Below are 25944 nucleotides of genomic sequence, written 5' to 3'. Positions count from 1 at the left end.
CATCAATTGCTTTAATCACATTTTAGTTAATTTAAAAACACTGTGCTATGATTGAATTATTTTTGGTGAGAGGTAATGCTAAAGATATATATGTTATGAAACTTTTTGAGACGAGTACAGAATTTTTATTTTAAAATATTGTGTTGAAAAAAAATTGATAAAAGGGGGTTTTGTAGTGAAATAAAAAAATAAAAGTTTAAGCTTAAGAATATAATCATTTGTTTGAAAAATTTTTTTTATAACTTAATGACGCAGCAATATTTGCTAAAACCGCAAAAATCTGCCGATTCACTATTCCAAACCGGTGACTACTTGTTAAAATAGCAAAAATTGTCTGTTAAACGCAATTGCCAGAAAAGTCTTGGTTTGGTTGAAACAAACACGAAAGTTTGAAAAAATGTCAAGAAGGCTTAAAAGAATCGTAAGGAATTCCTAATCCTTACGCTACAACTGAAATCGAGCCTTTTAAGAAGATTGTGTGTGGTAAAAAACGGGACGATAGGTTAGGTGAGGTGGTGGCAGCCCGATGTATCAGGCTCACTTAGACTATTGTGTTCATTGTGATACCACTTTGGTGAACTTCTCTCTTATCACTGAGTGCTGCCCGATTCCATGTTAAGCTCAATGACAAGGGACCTCCTTTTTATAGCCGAGTCCGAACGGCGTTCCACATTGCAGTGAAACCACTTAGAGAAGATTTGAAACACTCAGAAATGTCACCAGCATTACTGAGGTGGTATAATCCACCACTGAAAAACTTTTTGGTGTTCGGTCGAAGCAGGAATCGAACCCACGACCTTGAGTTTGCATGGTGGGCAAGCTAACCATTGCACCACGGTGGAGCAATTGTTAGCTAGGGACGATACTAGAAATCTAAAATGCTGCAACCTTTTTCCAATAAGAATACCCGATTCAGATCTCTGGCTATAAAGAAGTATGTAATTTCAAAAAGTTGTGCAGCAATTTGTCTCTCAGATAACAAAAACTAATTGCAAAACTTTCTGCCTCAAATGTCAAGTTGAATAAATTGCCATCACGTGATGTATGGAGAAAAATTAATTTAATTTTGAATTCGCCCAAACATTGCATTTCATGAATCGAACAACTTGTCAATTTTGACAAACTTCCATCGTCCATATTTTGGTAGCCCATACAATGGTTGTTTTCTTTATAAAGGAAATACAGCTTCATTGTCATCTGAAACTGAGTTGGATATAAGTCGCCTATATTCTTCAGCTTTGAAATAATTTTTTCTTTTCTCTGATAATAAACTGCCGTGTACCTCTCCTTATCTATGATGTGTCCTGTGTTTTGAACTTTGATCTGAAAATTTGAAAATTAATTCGACGCAAATGGCACGAATATCTTCCAAACGTGATATTCTAATATTCGATTTAGAAAGACAAAAATATGCGCAATAATTTAAATGGCGGCATATATATGGCTAACATATTGGAATCGTATATATAGTGTTTTTGGAGCATTTTATACATGGAAAGGTTTTACATATTTACTGCATTTAAAATTCATAATTTGAGTACTTCTTTTTATACTGTGATGGTTGTTCTAATTGGGGTTATCATATTAATGGAAAAACGCAAAAAAAAAAAGAAATGGGTTCAAATTTTCAAGTAGTTAAACAAGAAAATTCCATCGATATTCTAAATTGGTCGATATTGGTAGTTCATATGGCTCTTCATAGTAATGAAAAAAATCGAGCTGTACTTATTGATAGGGTTAAAGTGAGAAGGTTTTCCTTACCCGGGCCGTAGGGCTACAATGCTTAATATTCTCGTTTTGCATACATGGACTCTATTTTAGTTACGACAGAACATCAAAAAATTTCTTAGAAACTCTCAGCACTTTTGATGAGAGAGAAGACCACAGAGAAGAAGTTCGCACGAGAAGAATGAATCCTCAATAATATCTCTACAGCATTATCTTGAATGCGCTTTATCGCAATGGACTGAATAGCCTAAGTGATGAGCATGACACTAAATCGGGCTGGCACTTTAACCTAACCTTCACAGTAAAATAAACTATAGAGACAATAATTTTCTCTTGCTTCACCATTGCTTCCGTGTTCGATAGTAAATTATTAAAGGTGAGAGCACAACATATGGGGGGGTTGTACTGCAAAAAATCTCATCATATTTTCTTATGGTTATGAAGCTCTCAAAGACATGATAGATAAGATAAACCTAAATTGTTGCTTTTAGTTTCGAGCCGATTTAAGTTCAGGCTGTACAGCTAAAAACAAAAGACTGTCGATCACCACCTAACCTTCCCCCTCATGAAATGCTCAATGAAATATGCATGCATATACGTTTTTTATATGTTTCAGAAAATACAGTAATAAAAATATGCCGCATATATCCAGAAAAAGTCAAATCGATATATCGGATTATATGGAGGCTTTATAAGAAAATGGAACTGTCTGTGCCAAGATACATGAAGTTCGCATGTCGATATTTCGATTGAACTATATCGATGCCCTCATTCCAGACTACGCTAAGTCGACTTAGCATGTTTTGATGGAGTTCGCTGTTTTTTATTCGGATTGATGTGAATTGCATCGTGTCAAAAGTTTGAATTTATTGGACATTTCTATCAAAAGTTATGGTTAATATTGTACTTAGCCTGTGTCTAAAGTTTTAAAAAATGTCCAATCCAAAAAGGGCAAAAAGCTTTGTTCGGTCTAAAGTGGTCTAAGTCATTTTTAGCCATGTTCAATTATCACTATTTTGAGTTCGTATATACTAAAAAAAAAATTATAAAAAATTTGATTTTGAGACCGAAAATAAGGAAATTTCTATCTTATACGGGTTTTGAGAAATTTCAAAAAACAAAACTTGTTTCTTGTTTCCTGTAAAATTCACTTTTTAGACTTAGCGCACTTTGGAATGTAGACATCGATATGATGTTCAATTAAATATAAAAAATTGGTTGCCATAAATCTCGTTCAGTTCATGTCACATTCCAAATTTAATGTATATAGGATGGAATGGGAATTGTAACTTCTTCTTGGCCATGAAATAAAAGTGGAAGACTTTTTGTTTGGACTGCATTAGATTGTTTTATTACCTTACTACTTAAATTTAAGAATTGCTAATTTCTCAGTTCATTTAAAGGCAATTGAAAATATGTCTGGAATTCATTATGGAAAATTGAAAATATTCGCAGGTATAATTTTGGGCTTTCGTTAGAGTTAAGACATAACGTACATATTTTGATTCTTTTAAGAGTGGATCCCATAATTATGATTTGACTCCCAGGAGGAAAATTAAGCTTGCCATAAGCAATGGATGTTTAGGTTAAGTTAAGTATAGTGACAACCCTTTATTTTAGGACTATTTAGAATATTTTGTCCACAGTCATATAGAGCTCTATGGATGCGGGTTTTTTTGGCCGAAGCCAAAGCCGATGTTCGGCAAAAAAGCAATAATCGGTCGAAGCCGATTATTTTCCTCAAATTTGTAATTAAAGAAATTTGGTGTGTTTTAGTTCAATATTAGAATATTTTTTTTTTCAACAAATACATAAATACAACAATAAAAGGTAATTCAGTCCAGTAGTTTGATATTATGACAAAAAAGGATTTTTTTACTCGGTGTTTTGACTGAGACAAATACTACACTTGGACAATTCAATATGAAATAAATTATTCAAAAAGCTTCGGCTTCGGTTAATCGGCCTCTTGATGCCGAAGGCTGATTCGTGGCCGATTATCGATTTTTTGCCGAATGCTGAAACCGATGCTTCGGTCGAGCTCTACAGTCATACCTCAAGTGGTGAATTTGTCTCTGGTTCGGTATTTAGCTCAATGCGAAGGGACCATCTTTTCGGTTAATCGGCCTCTTGACGCCGAAGGCTGATTCGTGGCCGATTATCGATTTTTTGCCGAATGCTGAAGCCGATGCTTCGGTCGAGCTCTACAGTCATACTTCAAGTGGTGAATTTATCTCTGGTTCGGTCTTTAGCTCAATGCGAAGGGACCACCTTTTTATAGGCAACTCCGAACGGCGTTTAACATTGAAATGAAACCACTTATAGAAACTTTGAGACACTTGGAAATGTCACTAGAATTAATGAAAAAAACTCTTTGGTGTTTGGTCTGACATGCTAACTATTGCAACCATGGTGCCTCTCTAGCAATGGATGAATTGAAATTTGAACAATTGCAGCTTTATAAATATCTTGTTTTTTTCTTTCTTTTTTAATATGTGAATTACTAAGTACTCAGTCCATTTAAAGAAAATTTTAAATATTCCGGTTCATTTTGAGGGTTCGGTCGTGCTTCGATAAAAACGTTGTGGAGGAATTTCAATATTAAACAAACAGATGTCTGCATACACAGAAAAAAATATCACCAAAATATTTGCAATTAAAAAGTTAATTGAAGTTGAATTTTTTTTTCAATTAATAAATTAATTGATACAATTAACTTTTTAATCAAGATAGAAACTTTAAGTTAATTAAGTCAATGCTTGACAATTTTAAAATTTGCAATTAAAAAATTTATTGATACAATTAACTTTTTAATCAATCAACATCAATTAAAATTTTAATTGTATCCATTAAATTGAATTTTGCTAATGAAATCAATTAATTGTTTAATCAAGTATTTTTATTATACCCAATTAAAACTGTGATTGATACTATCATTTTCGTAACTGAAGACATTTCAATTAAGAAATTAATTGAATCAATTAATTTCATGATTGAATCAGAATTAATTTATCCAATTTAGTTTTTAATTGAAATGTCTTCAATCACATAAATGATGATATCAATTTAAAAATTAATTGATACTATTAATTTTTGTTTCATTAAAAATTTTTTTGAATCAAACCCACAAAAAATTTTTTTTCTGATTCAATCACGAAATTAATTGATTCAATTAATTTTTTAATTGAAATTACTTCAATCACGAAAATGATAGTATCAATCACAGTTTTAATTGGGCATAGAAAAATTCTTGATTAAAAAATTAATTGATTTCATTACCAAATTTCAATTAATTTTTTAATTGATTCAATTAAAAATTCAATTGATGTTGATTGCAAAACTCAATTAATTTAGTAATTAAAAAAAAGGTAACTATTTTCAATTACATTCTGAATTGGCTTAGAATTTTTTATTTGTATTAACAATTGATTGTTTGAAAAAAAAAATAATTAAAAATTTAATCACTTTTATAACTGACTTAGTCTTCCGAATTTGATTAAAAGTTAATTGTATAAATTAACTTTTTGATTAAACATTTTAAAATTTTCAATCATTGACTAAATTAACTTAATGTTTCTATCTTGATTAAAAAGTTAATTGTACCAATTAATTTATTAATTGAAAACAATTTCAAACTTCAATTAACTTTTTAATTGGAAATATTTTGGTGATATTTTTTCTGTGAATAAATTTTTAATTGAATATTTTTTAAAACTCAATTAAGACTTTAATTGGAAAACTTTTCGTAAAATTTGTTTCTGTGTATTTTTGATAAATTTCACGCCTTTTTCATTATACCAGAGAGAATAACAACACAAGAGAACGAAAAGCGCTCTTCTGCAAAAACAACAAATATCAACCGTATAGATGTCGCACAATTCCTGTCGCTTTGGTAATACCGACGTTGCGGTCGAAGCGCTGTTTTGATAAATTCTTTATAAAGGCATCGGCCGTTATAATTTCAAATTGTCTGCCAAAAAATTGAATAGAATGAAAAGATTTATATAAAAGAACATTTGTTATTACAAAGTAGATTCTAAATCCTATTTTCCTTACGTTTCGTAAAGCCGGCAGAGAACTGAACTGGGTGACGCCGACACAAACTGTATGATATTTGAGAGTAGCGCCGATAAAAACTGCATGATATTAGAGAAAATTTCCTCATGACTGCCACCTACTGACGCAGTTTCGCTTCACAGTTTCGTCCTCTTGTCTTTTTATTCTCTCTGATTATACATCATACAAATTGACCTGACTATTCAAATTTTTCGGTGCAATTATTTGTTTCGTGTATTGGAATATAAGAGTTTCAATTATATGCATAATTTGTTTATATCTCTTATAGACTTAAATGTTTTTATATCTATGGTTTTGCTTATTCCTAAATCCATTAAAATTTAACTTTTATATTTAAAAAAATATGTGGCCCCTTTTCGAGTTCTATGAAGACATTAGAAGCCAACAAATCTTAAAATTTTTCTTTAATTCTTGAACAATAATAATATTCAAATAAAGTATTATATATCTTCATCAAATGACTTTGTTAAACTCTGGTAAGGATTAGAGTAGAAGCAGGTGTCTCTTCTAGATTTTAAATAATTTTTCCTTTTTGTTTTGAAAATATTTACGATATCTGTCTCATTAAGTTCGTTCCATAGTATATGTCAAAAACCTCTCTTCCAAGTACATTTAATTAACTTTTTTTTTATTTTTTTGTAGCACAGTGTAATAATAATGATAACATTAAATATCTATTCATAAAAAAGCAAATACACATCTAATATAAACTATGTATATATCAAATTAAGAAAAGAAAAAGAATTCTAATTATAAAGAATAAATTTACAAGAAAGTTTCTTTAAAAAAAATAATAAAATTTTGGCAATAGTTTTGTTTGTTTGTTTTTTTTTTTTTTGTTATAGTTACACACTATAGGTATAATGATAATAAGCAATATGTGGGGGTTTTTTAAAATAACTTAATTATTTTACTTTTCTACATAAAAATAGCACATTTCGTTAATGTTGGTTATGTGTTGTTTTCTTATTTTGTGTTTCTTCTTAATTTCCACAGTATAATGCACAATGTACGTTAAAATTTTTAATGATATATTTTTTGTTGCTTTTTCATAACTTTGTTCTTTCTCTACACTACGAAAATACTACAGAATACAAATATGTATGGTATTTAGTTGTTGTGTTTTTTTTTTGTTTCTCTGTTTTTAAATTGTGAGTCTAGGTTCTTTGTAGTTTAGAATTGTTTTCTTTTTGAATTGAAATTGTATTGTATTATAACTTAATTGAAAACGTTACGCGGGGTCCAATCACCAAGAGGAGCCGAAGAAGTAGCCGGAATTGTGTGTGTGGGTCAATCAAACCAATTGTTTTACAGTTGTGTGGTTGTATGGTAATGGTGCTATTGCACAGCTCAGTAATTTCTATAATATAGAAAACTATATTATTTAAAGATAGACATCTGAATTATTTTTAACGCCTATGTTCTCTCTATTGCATTGTATGTTAATCTGTAAAGAGAAGAAAAAAAAAGAATTATTGAAATGACTTAGTATTTATAATATATGCAGCAACAAAAGAATAAAATCTAAATCAGAATCATAGGCAAACAGACATGTACATAAACCCATCTATTTTTGTGACAAGCAATTTTTTTTTTTAATATTTCATGCCTTTAGAGATTTAGGTGTGTCCTCTTCTTTAAATGCACCACTTTCGGTTATTAAAGTTTTTCACCTTGATGTTATTAAAATAATGGGTCAAAATTAAATTAAGCAAAAAATGAAACTTCATAACTACGGTATAAAATATTAGTGTAGTACACGCACTGGTATAGTGTGTATATGGTAAGCTTGCAATCTTAAATATGACGACTATGTTTTATAAGGATATTTGTCAAGTAAATAAAGAAATAAGAACTGCAATTGGAATATGACATATAACATAAAAGAAACATTTTCTAGGTATGCCCCTTAAAACATCAGCAAAGTTTACTAAAAAGGCGAAAGCCGTCACTGTTTGCTGAATTGTCGAAGATTGTCTGCAGTTTTTTTACATTTAAAATTATTTTAGTTTGATTACAGCAAACGACGAACAATCTACAAAAATCAACGAACGTTAAATGGTGATTATGACAGTTACTTCGATAACAGGAATAAGGGTGATGGTGTCATGGAAAGATCTTTTTGGGTTACCGCATCGATATAAAGGCAGGATCACATACTATGCTCTCTTTTTACAGTATAGAACGTTATATTTTTAACTTCCATATTTTAGATTGTTTTTCACAGAAAAAAAAATTCAAGAAAATTTTTCCAATTGAAGTCTTAATTGAGTTTTCATAAATATTCAATTAAAAATTTAATTGATTCAACAAATTTGTTAATTGAAACAAAAATCACACATAACAAGTATATACGGCCGTAAGTTCGGCCAGGCCGAATCTTATGTACCCTCCACCATGGATTGCGTAGAAACTTCTACGAAAGACTGTCATCCACAATCGAATTACTTGGGTTGTGGTATCTTAAATCTTCTTAACATCGTTTTCTAAATTGTGAGTTAGTCCATACGTGATATATATCAAACAAAAAAGTTATATATAGATAAGTCTACAAATAATTACGAATCGATATGGACTTTTTGTACGATACGTAGAGAGCCAGAATTGAAATATGGGAGTCGCTTATATGGGGGCTATATACAATTATGAACTTGATATGGACCAATTTTTGTGTGATTGGGGATCGATCGAGGGCTATATATAACTATAGACCTTGTCATTGAGCTTAACATGGAATCGGGCAGCACTCAGTGATAAGAGAGAAGTTCACCAATGTGGTATCACAATGGACTGAATAGTCTAAGTGAGCCTGATACATCAGGCTGCCACCTAACCTAACCTAACTAACCATAGACCGATATGGAAATAGTTAGGCATGTTTGTTAACGGCCATATACTAGCACAATGTACCAAATTTCAACTGACTCGGATGAAATTTGCTCCTCCAAGAGGCTCCAAAACCAAATCTCAGGATCGGTTTATATGGGGGCTATATATGAATATGGACTGATATGGACCACTTTTGGCATGGTTGTTAAATATCATATTCTACCACCACGTACAAAATTTCAACCAGATCGGATGAATTTTGCTCTTCCAACAGGCAACGGAGGTCAAATCTCGGATCGGTTTATATGGGAGCTATATATAATTATGGACTGATATGAACCAATTCCTGCATGGTTGTTGGATACCATATACTAATATCACGTACCAAATTTCAACCGAATCGGATGAATTTTGGTCTTCCAAGGAGCTCCGGAGGTCAAATCTGGTGATCGATTTATATAGGGCCTATATATAATTATGGACCAATTTTTGCATGGGTGTTTGAGGCCATATACTAACACCATGTACCAAATTTCAGCCGGATCGGATGAAATTTGTTTCTCTTGGAGGCTCCGCAAGCCAAATCGGGGGATCGGTTTATATGGGGGCTATATATAATTATGAACCGATGTGGACCAGTTTTTGCATGGTTGTTAGAGACCATATACTTACACCATGTACCAAATTTCCGCCGCATCGGATGAAATTTGCTTCTCTTAGAGTCTCCGCAATCCAAATCGGAGGATCGGTTTATATGGGGGCTATATATAATTATGAACCGATGTGGACCAATTTTTGCATGGTTGTTATAGACCATTTACTTACACCATGTACCAAATTTCAGCCGGATCGGATGAAATTTGCTTCTCTTAGAGGATCCGCAAGCCAAATTGGGGGTCCGTTTATATGGGGGCTATACGTAAAAGTGGACCGATATGGCCCATTTGCAATACCATCCGACCTACATCAATAACAACTACTTGTGCCAAGTTTCAAGTCGATAGCTTGTTTCGTTCGGAAGTTAGCGTAATTTCAACAGACGGACGGATCCGCAAGCCAAATTGGGGGTCCGTTTATATGGGGGCTATACGTAAAAGTGGACCGATATGGCCCATTTGCAATACCAGCCGACCAACATCAATAACAACTACTTGTGCCAAGTTTCAAGTCGAAAGCTTGTTTCGTTCGGAAGTTAGCGTAATTTCAACAGACGGACGGATCCGCAAGCCAAATTGGGGGCCCGTTTATATGGGGGCTATACGTACAAGTGGACCGATATGGCCCATTTGCAATACCATCCGACCTACATCAATAACAACTACTTGTGCCAAGTTTCAAGTCGATAGCTTGTTTCGTTCGGAAGTTAGCGTGATTTCAACAGACGGACGGACGGACATGCTCAGATCAACTCAGAATTTCACCACGACCCAGAATATATATACTTTATGGGGTCTTAGAGCAATATTTCGATGTGTTACAAACGGAATGACAAAGTTAATATACCCCCCATCCTATGGTGGAGGGTATAATAGTATTAATAGTATCAATTATTTTTTTAATTGGATCAATTAATTTTTTAATTGACTTTCAATTAATTTTTTAATTGATACTATCATTTCTTGTATTGAAAATATTTTAATTAAAAATTAATTGGATCAATTAAATTCATTATTGAAGACAAAAAATATTTTTTGTGTGTTTGTTTATTTGTTTACATTGTTTGTCAACGCACTCGGCGCATTGAAAAGTTGAAAATTCGTCAACTTCATACGGACTTATGCGTCCGTTACGTTGTCGTATAACGCATACAATAGTATTTCCTACATTTTAACTTTTTCTGACAACACCATATAACGTACGCACGCATGATCGCATGGTAAGTAATTCCACCTTAAAAATTGGCACAAAATAAAATGTTGGTCCTGTAGTCTTTGTATTACAACATTAGTGGAATTGAAATTGAATTTAAAATTAATGCGCTTGCTATGAGGATTGTCTTTTATATTTCGGGATTGGGCAAAACTAGTGTTGCAGTCTGCTAATTGAAAGTTCTATCGTAAAGCTTCACATTTTTGAGAATACGTACCCAGAACGTTTTGACATACAGGCGCTATTTGTGTTGTTTTGCAGAAACTTAAATATTCATCTATGCGACTTTCAAAATGAATTAACTCAACAACAGTGCATCGAATGGCGGTCCTTGAGGTATCTTTATCGCCCCCAAAGACCGCCCAGTCTTTATCGATCTGCATCCTAATTTTATCTTTATAAAGCACTCAAAAAAAGTGAACCCAACAGGGAGAAGAAATTGGGTTGATTTAAGAATTTTTTTCTAAATTATTATTTATTTATATATTATTATGCTATGTTTGAGGTAAAAACCCTTCTTTAAAATAAAGTGTTAAAAAACATGTCCTATTTCTGAACACTTTGTTGCTTTGTAGTCAAGATGCAAAAAGACGACAAATTTATAGACAATATCGTTAATTTTAAAGAATTTTTCTGAATTATTAAAGTCAAACTAACTTTAGTCCAAAAAAAAAAATCTCTCCTATTATGATACACTTTTTAAGTCGAATTATTTAATTATAAGGACAAACCGACTTCATTGACAAGTTTATCGACTTTTGGACAAAGATAAAAATGCGTCAGAGAAATGCATCTTCTATGCTAAGCAAACTTCGCATTCGTATTTTAAGGACATGTAATCTTTGGTCTCAAGACTATATTTTTTCAGGGCATATAAAAAATTTCCATAAAAAATAATAATTTCCCTTAACTAAAACAGAATTAAATTTTCTAGTGTCCTGGAGGGTTCAAATTTTTTTAATTGCATTGAAAGCTCCCTAAAATTGATTTTATCTCAAAAACAAAAACACCATCTTTGTCTTGAAATCAATACCAGAATTCTTTAGAGAAGATCAAAGTCTTTGGATACCAGCAAACTTTTTTGAGCGTAGCTGGTGGACCGCATCTAATACTCGGTCGTAGTTCCGTCTGTAATTAATTGGTAAAAGTTATAATTTTTGTGAAGAAATAACATTTTTTAGGTTTTCTAAATTATTTATATAATAAACAAGTATGTTATATACAGCAGTAAGTTCGGCCGGGCCGAATCTTAAATACCCACCACACGGATGAAAAAGACTGTTTTTCATATGTTTGGCTATAAACATTATATGTTGGGAACACAAATTTTTAAACACAATATTTTTGAGTGCAAGCAAATAATGTTCATAAACTAGCATAACATGTTTGGGACATATATGTTAATATGTTAGAACATATTATGTTTGGGACATAAAATGTTTGTAAATATAATATGCTTGGATGCAAACATATATTAATTTAGAAATAGCCTATAAACATATATGTGTTTAGTAGCTTGGAGCGCTATTTAACAGGGAGCGATATTGAATTAAGTTGGTGGTTGTTGCTTTTTATTACAAAATTAACATTTTATTTTTCCTTGGGCAATTGATCAGCTACTTCTTTGATCCTTACAAACTGTGTGGTCCGCTGTTCGAATCCCCGTCCGGCAAAAGGTAAAATTAAAATAAAATAAAAATCATAAAATTGAATAATTTCTTCAACAATGTTTGTATTACAGAAAAAGGTGCTAAGAACTAAAAAATCTCGTGGAAGTGAGAAAGATGTGGCGGAATATACAAATAGGCAGAAACAAAATTTTGAGCATTCAGGTCGAAAACCTATGTTGTTAGCACCTATATTACCTGTTTATTTTCATAATTCATTATGATTGTAAATATATAAATAAATAAATAAAATTTTGAGCACAATATTGTTTGGGAGAATTTTTTTAAGCATATAATATTTTTGGGTGCAAAATGCTTCCAAACATATTATATGTTCACATAATAACATATTGTTTTTTAGAAGACAACATTATTGAGTTTGGATGCAAAAATACAAAATGTTTGGAACGTAGACTACCCAAACATATATTGTTTAGACCAATATGCTTTCAAACATATTATATTTTGGAAGAGATCAAACATATAAATGTTTGGGCAATACCCAAAAATGTATATGCTTGAAGCAAAATATGTTTGGGAGTATATGTTACAGAAGCGATTTTTTGTGAGGGTGCACCATGAATCAAATAACATATAATAGTTTACTTTGAAAACTCTTCGTCATAGCGAGTTAGTTGATAATATATAGAATTTCAGGGGGTTTGATGACAAATATTCTCCCCAGCAAATCAGTCCATCCAGTACGCTTCCCGAAGATAAATTTAAAGAACCATTTTTGTTGGAGTTTTAGAAAAATCATAATAATATCGTGCAAATGATGAAATAACGCATTGATTTGAAATCTTAATTCAGTAGATTTTTACCGCTATTATTTAAATGATTACGAGTAGTAAAATCTGGAAATTGTACTTTCAGTTTCAAGCATTTTTCATGAGCAGTGCGCCTGCTATACACTGAAAGAAGAGTTTTATTTTCTGATGAATGAAATTTTAGACAAGCAAAGTTTCCTTTTGACACTACTTTTAGAGACAATCGTATCAAAAATGCGGATTATTTGCTCTAAAATGTCTAAAATTTCATTCCGGACGAAAATATTTTTTCTTTGGGTGTACCGTCAAAGAAGATAAATCGGTCTATATCGATGCCTTACCAAATGGACGATACAGATTTTTGAGAGTCTACAATACCAGTATATTTACATTTTCGAGCAAATCGGATAAAAACTACGGTATCTAGAAGCCCAAGGAGTTAAATCGGGAGATCGGTCTATTGTGTGTGTCGAGCCAAAACATGGTTCGACACACACCATATTCGATTCTAAAAGTCCTAGAAATAAATTCGGGATTATTTTAATATATTAGCACTTGATTGCCTCATAAGTATCACAGAACATCCTGTGTCAAGGAATGAATCAAAACTCACACCATGCACTTTACATTTCATAAAATAACAAAAATCCTTGATTGAATTGCTGCTATTCTTTACACTTAATGTGGCAAACTTACACGTATTCTTCAAACACTCCTAGGTTTGATGTCCCCATTTTCTACATTTATTACACTTCTTTGCAGGTTCCTTACAGTAGGTCTATATGGGGGCTATACCAAAACATGGACCCATTCTCACCATTTTCGACACACCTCTTAATGGTCCTGAAATAAAGGGTGATACGGTCAAAATTTGGTCAAGGGAAAACGCATGTAAATCGTTGAAATCGTTTATTTAAAAAATCAAATTAAATTTCTTTTTCAAGTTCAATTCAGTTAGGCTTTCGCTTTTCCAAATCCGAATTGCCGGGCCTCATGCTTGACACCTGCCATCAGATTTTGTACAGCCACCTGGTCCACCTTCTTCGCCGCAGAAAGCCAGTTTGCCTTGAATTGCTGCTCGTCCTTAGCAGTTTTTTGGTCTTCTTTAGGTTCCGCTTGACAATAGCCCAGAATTTCTCAATTGGGCGGAGCTCTGGCGTGTTAGGAGGGTTCTTGTCCTTGGGAACCACCTGCACGTTGTTGGCGGCGTACCACTCCATGGCCTTTTTACCGTAATCGCAAGATGCCAAATCCGTCCAAAACAGTACGGAACAACCGTGTTTCTTCAGGAAAGGCAGCAGACGTTTATTCAAACACTCTTTCACGTAAATTTCTTGGTTGACAGTCCCTGAAGCTATGAAAATGCTGCTTTTCAAGCCACAGGTACAGATGGCTTGCCAAACCAGATATTTCTTTGTGAACTTTGACAGTTTTATGTGCTTGAAAATATCTGCTACCTTTCCCCTTCCTTTTGCCGTATAAAACTCCTGTCCCGGAAGCTGCTTGTATTCGGCTTTGACGTAGGTTTCGTCGTCCATTACTACGCAGTCAAACTTCGTCAGCATCGTCGTGTACAGCCTCCGGGATCGCGCTTTGGCCGTTGTATTTTGTTTATCATCGCGATTTGGAGTCACTACCTTCTTGAAAGTCGATAGTCCGGCTCGTTTTTTGGCTCGATGCACGGTTGTAGACGATACACCCAGCTTATTTGCGGCATCTCGGAGAGAGAGGTTAGGGTTTCGCTTGAAACTACCGGCAACTCTCTTTGTCGTCTCAGCGGCTTCCGGTTTTCGATTTCCCCCCGATCCAGACTTCCTGGCTGTCGACAAACGTTCCCCAAACACTTTAATTACATTTGTAACGGTTGACTTGGCAACTTTTAGCGATTTTGCCAGCTTTGCGTGCGAGTAGCTCGGATTTTCGCGATGCGCGAGCAAAATTTTGATACGCCGCTCTTCTTGCTTGGACGGCATTTTGACAACTGAAGAGTGAATTCCAAAATAAAAATAGGAGCAACATTCTACACACACACACCTTCAAAATGAGGGGGTGTTCAGGTTTTTTAAATGCAAAATTGAAAGAAATAAGTCAAGTTTATATTGACCAAATTTTGACCGTATCACCCTTTACCTCTAGAATTCCAATTTCACACAAATTGGGTAAAAACTACGAATTCTAGAAGCCAAAGAAGTATAGTCGAGATATCAGTCTATATGGGGACTATACCCAAATATAGACCAGTAAGCACCATTTTCGGCACACATTTTTGTGGTCCTAAAATACCTCTAGATTTCCAATTTCAGGCAAATTTGATAAAAATTACGGTTTTTATAAGCCCAAGACCCCAAATCTGGAGGTCGGTTTATATGGGGACTATATGAAAACTTAGACCGATATAGCCCATCTTCGAACTTGACCCGCCTACAAACAAATAACGAATCTGTGCCAAATTTCAGGACGATGGCGCTATTATTGAAGGCTGTAGATTGATTACAACAGACAGACGGACATGCTTATATCGTCTTAGAATTTCTCCCTGATCAAGAATATATATACTTTATATAACATAAATACAGTTTCTAGAAGCCCAAGAAATAAAATCGGGAGATCGGTCTATAGAATATATATTTTATATAGTCGGAAATCGATATTTCGATGTGTTACAAACGGAATGGCAAACTTATTATACCCCCGTCACCATTCTATGGTGGTGGGTATAAAAAGTAATGTGATGTATGTGTAAAATTAGTGTTCCTGGAATTAATATCCCATAAATATAAATGGCCACAACTTTTTTCGAATCGGAGCATTTACGAAAAGAAATCAAAGACATAACAACTACGTAATTGTTTTGCAGTATGAAAAAAACGGCACAAAATATGAAAGCTACATAAACATTTGGAGCTAAATATAAATATAAAAAACTAATAACACCATCTACTAACCTTCACTAATTGTTTTTCGGCTATTAGTTCGTTCGTTCGTTTGTTTGTTTGTTTGTTAATACCCTCCAATACAGGTGAACGATGCGATTACAGTAAAACAATAGCAAAATTCATTTGTCTTGCTACTTCAACATTTCACAGACGTAAATGTATGAATGAATTATATGAAAATATAGTGAACAAATGTACATTTATCAATTGTTATAATCACACAAATTGTCTTTAGAGTTAAAGAAAGAGGTGAAATATAGCCATGAATGTAGCCTATATAGTACATATGGATGGTTGGGTACATGATAGGCATTTAGCAATTCTTATCAGAAAAATGATAACATTTCATTTTGATGATAAATATTCAACGAGTATATTTTAGTTCTTTGCTGTAGATTGTCGCCAATGGCAAAAATGTAATTCCATTTAATTTTGTTTTTTTGAAAATTTTCTGTGCCTTTGTATTCAGAGATTTACAATAATTTGAGTTTTTTTTGGTTTGCTGCATTGATAATTAACATCTTACATTGTAATTAACAGAAAAAATTAACATGACACGACTGTAGAGCTACATCAAACATTCAACAGCAACGTCATGATTTCCATTGTGTTGAAAGAGAGAGAGAGAGAGAGGAAGATCAAAAAACAGAACACATGTAAATCAAAGTATATCTCAGTGTCATCGCTTATAGCTGCACTTAAGGAATTAAAAATGTAAAAAAAGGAGAGACAAAAAATAGCAATATGCAACAAATATGTTATAAAAGATAAGTGGCAACATAGGGTGCATTAAGGCATGCATAGTCGACGGATACTTTTACTATTTGAGAACGTTTGTGTAGGTAACATATACGAATGTGGATGAATATGTGTGTGTGTGAGTAGACTTGAAAACACATCTAAATATATCAACATAGTCAATATATTTTTTTAATCTGTTTTTTTTTTACATTGGAGTTTTTTTTTTACTATATCGATGTCTAAAATTAGCTATAGGCATAAGGCGAGACATGATGGGAAGAGGAAAACATATTTATGGAAGACCCATCAACAGTATTGGAAATTTGCATGCTCTTTAAGAAAGAGCATAAATAAATTATCACCAACTTATGCATTGAATATAAAATCTTAATGTCCCATCCGAAATGTTAGGATAATAAACAAAAATTGGGTCCGAACGAATCTTATGGTGGCTCCCCTACACTCGAAAAAAAACGTTTACTTGAAGCCCAATAATTTGATCTTCATATATTAAGTTTGGGGTAGTGAAATGTTGAGCATGAACCTAGTGTTTATCGTAAGAATCAAAATGTTGACTTTTCGATTTTTTTTATTTTGATTTTTTCAAAGTTTGAAAAGATTGTCTCTCGATTTTTCCAAAATTTTTGGAAGACTTTTGGAAGTCAATTTACGAAATTTTGAAAAAAGATGAAAATTTTCGCGTGTATCTAATGAAACTTTGGATGCCTTGATATTTTTAAGAGGTTACTTAAAACGATGAAGTATAAAAGAAAATCCTTAAAATATTTTGTTGTGTTCATATTTTTTGTTAAATTGCAATTTGGAATTGCTATTTAATTTACTCTTATGTTCTGTTATTACGTTTTTTGTAAAAAAAAAATAATTGAACAAATCTTGCTTGATGTACTTCAATTTTTGATGCTGTAGATTGTTATTACTCAGAATACTTAAAGAATCTCGAAAATTTGGGAATCCCGGGATTTCAATATTTTAAAATCCCGAATACCGGAATTTATAAAAATCGATCCCGATTTTTATAAAGCAATAAATAAAAAGCAATTCACGCACATACAAGTGCGATTTTGAAAATCCAAATTATAACGGATACTTGGAATTAACAAGTAAGTAAAGTCTGAAGTCGGGCTTGGCCGACTATATTATACGCTTCACCCCTATGTAGGTCACATTTGCTGGAAGGTATATACAGGAGACAATTTTTTACTTCTACAAAATCTCTAGAATTAAAATTTAAATCGGCTAACGCTATCCAGTTAATTGTAGGAAACTTCCATTGAAAATGGGTCTAAAATGTGTAACAGTCTACCATATTTCCCCAACTCTGGTGTACGTATATATGGGAGCTATATATAATCTGAACCGATTTTGACTAAATTTGACATGTATAGTTAGTTGACATGTGACATGTATAATTCTGCTATCTATGCGGAATTTCACGTAAATGGGAGTATAACTTTGGCCCCCTTGGTCATATGAGTGCAAATCGAACGGAAGATATATATGGGAGCCATATCTAAATCTGAACCGATTTCAACCAAATTTGGCACAATTACCGATACTACTCAACACTCCTTGTGCGAAATTTGAAGCAAATCGCGGATTTTGAGGCCATAAAAGTTCAAATCGGACGAAAGATATATATGGGAGCTATATCTAAATCTGAATCGATTTTGACCATATTTGGCACATACAATAGTATCGTTAAAAGTACCGCTTGTGCAAAATTTGAAGTAAGTCAGGGCAAAACTCGGGCTTTTGAGACCATATAAGTCCAAATCGGGCGAAAGATATATACGTGAGCTATATCTAAATCTGAACCGATTTTAACAAAATTTACCAAGCATTGGTAGAATGTCAATTCTACCCTCTGTGCAAAATTTCACGAAGATCGGTAGTAAACTTTGGCCTCTGTGGCCATATGAGTCTAAATCGGACGAAAGATATATATGGGAGCTATATCTAAATCTGAACCGATTTGGCTGATATTTTGCAAGATTTTCGAGGTTCATAAAATATTTGGATTTACGGTATTTCAAGAAAATCGGTTGTGAAACACGCTAACTATGACCAAATCGGGGATAAATATATATGGCAGCTATATCTAAATCTGAACCGATTTTTTCCAAAACCAATAGCGATTGTCACTGTCCCAAGAAACGGCCCTATGCCAAATTTGAGGACGATCGGACTTAAATTGCGAGCTGTACTTTGTGCACAAAATTACATATACAGACAGACGGACGGACAGACAGACAGACGGACATCGCTAAATCGACTCAGAATTTAATTCTAAGCCGATCGGTATACTAAAAGATGGGTCTATGACCAATATTTCTTGGCGCACCATACAAATGCGCAAACTTATTATACCCTGTACCACAGTAGTGATGAAGGGTATAAAAAAGGGTTTCTTATTAAAAAAAAGTATCTTAAATTTAAAAATTCGATATTTCAGTTAATTTAATGATGATTTCTTTAAATCAAAAATGTTTTTCTTTACTTTAAGTAAAGTTTGCCTTTCAAAGACATACGACTTTAACGGAGGGACGCAAATTTCCTAAATCTGTGTCCTAAATTTAATAAAAAAAATTGAAGCTAAGATTATAAACTTTATTTTATTCAAAATTTCATTCTTTTAAAGTAATTTGTCCTCAATATTTTGTAAATTGTTCATTCTAAAATTAAGGAGTATATTCTAGCAAATCTGCATCATAGTGGTGAATTTCCTTGCGAATTTTCGATTAAACTGAATGAACCCGACCCAATCACTCAATTTTTGCCATCAGCGGCAGCGGTTGACGACTGAGCGTCTTGTAACGAAAAAATAGAGATACTCTAATATTCAATACAATATTAATTTGAACATTTCATTAAAATGAACTATATTACCAAGTTTACAAGTTTCAGGGTTAAGAAATTATGGCCAAATGAAAATTTTGCGATTCCGAATTTCGGAACATGGGCGCAATTGTCCTTTCGGCACCGGTCAATAATCCACTAAAAATCAAGTTTAAGGAATCCGAAGAGATAATGAAGTTGATTCATTCAGCGGCGGCTAGCAAAAAAAAAAAGCGTCGCCAAAAAGATAGTGAAAATGGATTTATCATGGGCTTGTCAAAGGACGGATGTCCACCATTTCAATAGCCGTTGCACTGAATTTGCATCACTTCATAAGGTGTGATGATCCGAATTCAGTGTTTTCGATGTGAATTAAAAAATTCTGTGATATTTTGCGAAATAAATAATTTGTATAATTTTTATGATTTTTTGATGCATTCTAACACGCTTGACCGAAACGTTTGATCTCCCCCCAAACTTGGAAACTCTGAAAACAGGATAGTTCTCAAAAGTGGACAATCTTCGTGAGACATTTGCTATAATATAACATTAAAACCGTAACCATCCACTTTTGAGAGGTTTCACAGTATTATGTTTTTTCCTTGCCACATTCTATTTGAGCCATGAGCCAATCCTTTTTCCAAAGTGTCATCATTGGAATATAGGATTATATATCATAAAATATCCCTTTGTTGAAGAGACATATTCATAGAATGCCGGAAATAAATTCCTCGACTCCCAAATAATGTATGGTATCCTATCCTGTTGCCTTCTTCTTTATTTATGCCACTGGGAATTTTAACGAATGCCAACAATTATTGTAACTTTTAATGCATCATTAAATTCTTTTCAATTTCTTAGGACAGAGTACATTGGCGAGTTACAGCGCCACACAACACCACTAAAACCATATCCGTTCATCCATCTCCAACGAATGGGGAACGTGTTACAACTATATGCAAATCACGAAACCAATATAGCGCCTTGTCTTCCAAGCTGTCGCCTTTTGACGAAAAGCGAGAGCCATTCAACTGTTCAACAAATATGCATTTATCGTTCCAAGTTCATTGTGCTATAAGAGTATATACATTTTTTTTAATTATATGTACAATGTACATACTTCAAAATAGTTAATAATTTACGATTCCCTTGTCTTGTGAAGAAAAAAATGTTATTAAAATGTGCTAACACAATTTGTGTAAAGCAAAAGTGATTGGGGTCTCCAAAAACGTAGATTTAAATTGGACAAAAGCAATGACAAAAACAAACAAAAAATTAATTATTAACTTTGATCGGATGATCCATTGAAAGCCAATGTATGTGTGTGATGTAAACCCCCTTCGAATTTTATTTTGTATTTATGGTTTTGCTTTAGAAACTTGGAATACATATGAATTTATTAACTATATGCAGCTCAAACGTGTTTCGAATATAATAGGATAGTATTAAAAAAAATTTAATTATTTATTTCGTTTTTCAATTTGGTCTGCACTTGGTACGTACATTGAATTAAATTAAATACAAATGCCAAAAGAAATTCATTTGTTTTCCTATTGACATTGGCGTGTGTCATAGGTTTGATGTCGGAGTGGTTTTATCTGTCCCAAAGTGTTTTTTATCTATCACAATCGTATTGTCGTGTTATTTATATTTGATAACGTTATGTAGATCACTTGAATAGTCAAAGAAATTAACGTTAGTAGCACAAAATTAAATATAATTCAAAAGAAATATTCGTTTAGTTCATAAATATGTACCAACAAAAACACCACACGTTATAGGCAAAATTTTGGGTAAATAGTAGGCGAACTGATGGACAGACGGAGCTAGATCGATCTTCAAGTCGATACTACTCTACGGAAAATAGTGGAAATTACCAATGACGGACCAAGTTTATCTCAATTATTAAATTTTCATATGCATATCCTCAAGTGATATGCATGGAAAATGTAAAGGGTGATTTTTAAGCTATTATCTTTAGATATAATTATAACCTAGCATAGTTTATTTTATTGTTAAAATATCTTACGTACATATTTTTCCGAATGTATTTTTCTTATAAGAGGAAATAAATAAATTAGCCTATGCCCCAAAAGAATAAGACCAAAAATACTCTTAAAATTTTAAACGGAAATATTCACTCACGCTCCCATGAAGAATCTGAAAAGTAATGTTGATAGTAACTAAATAACTTATGGGTTAACATTGTCACGAACAAATTAATCGATTTTCCATCCGCGTCTATGTAAATAAATGCTTATTCACTAATATATATGCACTAATACATACATACGGACAGAGGAACGAACATATATATATAAATAAAAGGCATTAAAACGAAAAACAAAAAATTACATCGATACGCTTAAAATTTTTGTAGTCGGACATTCGTGGCCCATTAAGAACGACTTGCATATGGGGTGCTTTGCTCCAAGTACGTACATATGAATGACGTAGACATTCTGTGTCACAAAGAAAAATTCATCTACTTCTTCAATGTGAGTAGTATTATGCACTGTACAGCACAAAATTTTAATATTAATAAGTTTTTGAAAATGTATACAGTGAATTTCAATATACATTTAAAACTTATAGAAAACATAGAATAATTAACGACTGGCACTGGTAAAAAAAATGAATTACTATGTTCATTGATTGTTCGAGTTTTTGCTAAATGCAGTCGAAATTGGTGATAAGGCAGCTGTTTTGGATTTTCAAAATTTTATTTTTATAGAAAATTTTGTCAAAATTTTATTTCTATAGAAAATTTTGTCAAAATTTTATATCTATAGAAAATTTTGTCAAAATTTTATATCTATAGAAAATTTTGTCAATATTTTATTTCTATAGAAAATTTTGTCAACATTTTATTTCTATAGAAAATTTTGTCAAAATTTTATTTCTATAAAAAATTTTGTCAAAATATTATTTCTATAAAAAATTTTGTCTAAATTTTATTTCTATAAAAAATTTTGTCTAAATTTTATTTATATAGAAAATTTTATCAAAATGTTTTTTCTATAGAAAATTTTGCAAAATTTTATTTCTATATAAAACTTTCTCAAAATGTAATTTCTATAGAAAATTTTGTCAAAATTATATTTCTATAGAAAATTTTCTCAAAATTATATTTCTAAAGAAAATTTTGTCAAAATTTTATTTCTACAGAAAATTTTCTCAAAATTGTATATCTATAGAAAATTTTGTCAAAATTTTATTTCCACAGAAAATTTTGTCAAAATTTTATTTTATAGAAAATTTTGTCAAAATTTTATTTCTATAGAAAATTTTGTCAAAGTTGTATTTCTATAGAAAATTTTGTCAAAGTTGTCTTTCTATAGAAAATTTTGCAAAAATTTTATTTCTATAGAAAATTTTGTCAAAATTTTATTTCTATAGAAAATTTTGTCAAAATTTTATTTCTATAGAAAATTTTGTCAAATTTTTTTCTATAGAAAATTTTGTCAAAATTTTATTTATATAGATAATTTTGTCAAAATTTTATTTATATAGAAAATTTTGTCAAAATTTTATTTATATAGATTTTTTCGTCAAAATTTTATTTATATAGAAAATTTTGTCAAAATTTTATATCTACAGAAAATTTTGTCAATATTTTATTTTTATAGAAAATTTTGTCAAAATTTTATTTCTATAGAAAACTTTCTCAAAATTGTATATCTATAGAAAATTTTGTCAAAATTGTATATCTATAGAAAATTTTGTCAAAATTTTATTTCTATAGAAAATTTTGTCAAAATTTTATTTCTATAGAAAATTTTGTCAAAATTTTATTGGTAAAGAAAATTTTGTCAACATTTTATTTCTATAGAAAATTTTGTAAAAATTTTATTTATATTGAAATTTTATTTCTATAGAAAATTTTGTCAGAATTTTATTTCTATAGAAAATTTTGTAAAAATTTTATTTATATAGAAAATTTTGTCAAAATTTTATTTATAAAGAAAAATTTTGTCAAAATTTTATTTATAAAGAAAAATTTTGTCAAAATTTTATATCTATAGAAAATTTTGTCAATATTTTATTTCTAGCGAAAATTTTGTCAATATTTTATTTCTATAGAAGATTTTGTCAAAATTTTATTTCTTTAGAAAATTTTGTCAAAATTTTATTTCTACAGAAAATTTTGTCAAAATTGTATTTCTATAGAAAATTTTGCCAAAATTGTATTTCTATAGAAAACTTTGTCAAAATTTTATTTCTATAGAAAATTTTGTCAAAGTTGTATTTCTATAGAAAATTTTGTCAACATTTTATTTCTATAGAACATTTTGTCAAAAGTTTATACTTATAGAAAATTTTGTCAAAATTTTATTTCTATAGAACATTTTGTCAAAATTTTATTTCTATAGAAAATTTTGTCCAAATTTTATTGCTATAGAAAATTTTGTCAAAATTTTATTTCTATAGAAAATTTTGTCAAAGTTGTCTTTCTATAGAAAATTTTGCAAAAATTTTATTTCTATAGAAAATTTTGTCAATATTTTATTTCTATAGAAATTTTGTCAATATTTTATTTCTATAGAAATTTTGTCAATATTTTATTTCTATAGAAAATTTTGTCAAAATTTTATTTCTATAGAAAATTTTGTCAAAATTTTATTTCTATAGAAAATTTTGTCAAAATTTTATTTCTATAGAAAATTTTGTCAAAATTTCATTTCTATATCAAATTTTGTAAAAATTTTGTCAAAATTGTATTTCTATAGAAAATTTTGTCAAAATTTTATTTCTAGAAAATTTTATCAAAATTTTGTTTCTATAGAAAATTTCGTCAAACCTTTAGTTCTATAGAAAATTTTGTCAAAATTTAATTTCTATAGAGAATTTTGCAAAATTTTATTTCTATAGAAAATTTTGTCAAAGTTGTATTTCTATAGAAAATTTTGTCAAAGTTGTATTTCTATAGAAAATGTTGTCAAAATTTTTTTTCTATAGAAAGTTTTGTCAACATTTTATTTCTATAGAAAATTTGTCAAAATTTTATTTCTATAGAAAATTTTGTCAAAATTTTATTTCTATAAAAAATGTTGTCAAAATTTTATTTATATAGAAATTGTTATCAAAATTGTATTTCTTTGTAGAGTTTGTAAGGCTTGAGGTCATGTTGTAATAAAACAAAATAAAATCTTAGTTTTTATAGTGTTTTATTTTAAATTCTTTCCAATATTTCGAACACCATCGTTGTCCGTCCTCAGGGAAATTAATTTTAACAAAAGAAAATAAACACAAATTAACCAAACAGAAAGACAAATATGTACAAACTCTACAAATAATTTCACTAAAAGGTCAACCATACAACAACTACAAAAGAAAATTTATTTCTATAGAAAATTTTGTTTCTACAGAAAATTTTGTTAATATTTTATTTCTATAGAAAATTTTGTCAAAATTTTATTTCTATAGAAAATTTTGTCAAAATTTTATTTCTATAGAAAATTTTGTCAAAATTTTATTTCTATAGAAAATTTTGTCAAAATTTTATTTCTATAGAAAATTTTGTCAAAATTTCATTTCTATATCAAATTTTGTAAAAATTTTGTCAAAATTGTATTTCTATAGAAAATTTTGTCAAAATTTTATTTCTAGAAAATTTTGTCAAAATTTTGTTTCTATAGAAAATTTCGTCAAACCTTTAGTTCTATAGAAAATTTTGTCAAAATTTAATTTCTATAGAGAATTTTGCAAAATTTTATTTCTATAGAAAATTTTGTCAAAGTTGTATTTCTATAGAAAATTTTGTCAAAGTTGTATTTCTATAGAAAATTTTGTCAAAATTTTATTTCTATAGAAAATTTTGTCAAAATTTTATTTCTATAGAAAGTTTTGTCAACATTTCATTTCTATAGAAAATTTGTCAAAATTTTATTTCTATAGAAAATTTTGTAAAAATTTTATTTCTATAGAAAATTTTGTCAAAATTTTATTTATATAGAAAATGTTATCAAAATTGTATTTCTTTGTAGAGTTTGTAAGGCTTGAGGTCATGTTGTAATAAAACAAAATAAAATCTTAGTTTTTTATAGTGTTTTATTTTAAATTCTTTCCAATATTTCGAACACCATTGTTGTCCGTCCTCAGGGAAATTAACTTTAACAAAAGAAAATAAACACAAATTAACCAAACAGAAAGACAAATATGTACAAACTCTACAAATAAATATACTAAAAGGTCAACCATACAACAACTACAAAAAAAAAAATTATTTCTATAGAAAATTTTGTTAAAATTTTATTTCTATAGAAAATTTTGTCAAAATTTTATTTCTATAGAAAATTTTGTCAAAATTTTATTTCTATAGAAAATTTTGTCAAAATTTTATTTCTATAAAAAATTTTGTCAAAATTTTATTTCTGTAGAAAATTTTGTCAATTTTCTATAGAAATGTTATTTCTGTAGAAAATTTTATCAACATTTTATTTCTATATAAAATGGAGCATGAGACCAATA

General features: G+C 30.6%; 1 protein-coding gene across 1 annotated transcript in view; it reads right to left on the bottom strand.

Moving 5' to 3' along the window:
- Window positions 1-6675: 6675 nt before the first annotated feature.
- Pak3 (p21 (RAC1) activated kinase 3) overlaps window positions 6676-25944 on the bottom strand; it is a 32927-nt gene continuing 13658 nt past the window's right edge. Inside the window, exon 2 of the mRNA XM_075290661.1 lies at window positions 6676-7252. The gene's annotated coding sequence lies outside the window, so the exon portion shown is untranslated. The remainder of the gene's footprint in view (window positions 7253-25944) is intronic.

This window comes from Haematobia irritans, chromosome 1 (assembly GCF_050003625.1).
Source record: "Haematobia irritans isolate KBUSLIRL chromosome 1, ASM5000362v1, whole genome shotgun sequence".
Classification (NCBI taxonomy): Eukaryota; Metazoa; Arthropoda; class Insecta; order Diptera; family Muscidae; genus Haematobia; species Haematobia irritans.
The sequence above is the reverse complement of the archived record's forward strand: the minus strand, read 5'-3'. Positions and strand labels throughout refer to the sequence as shown.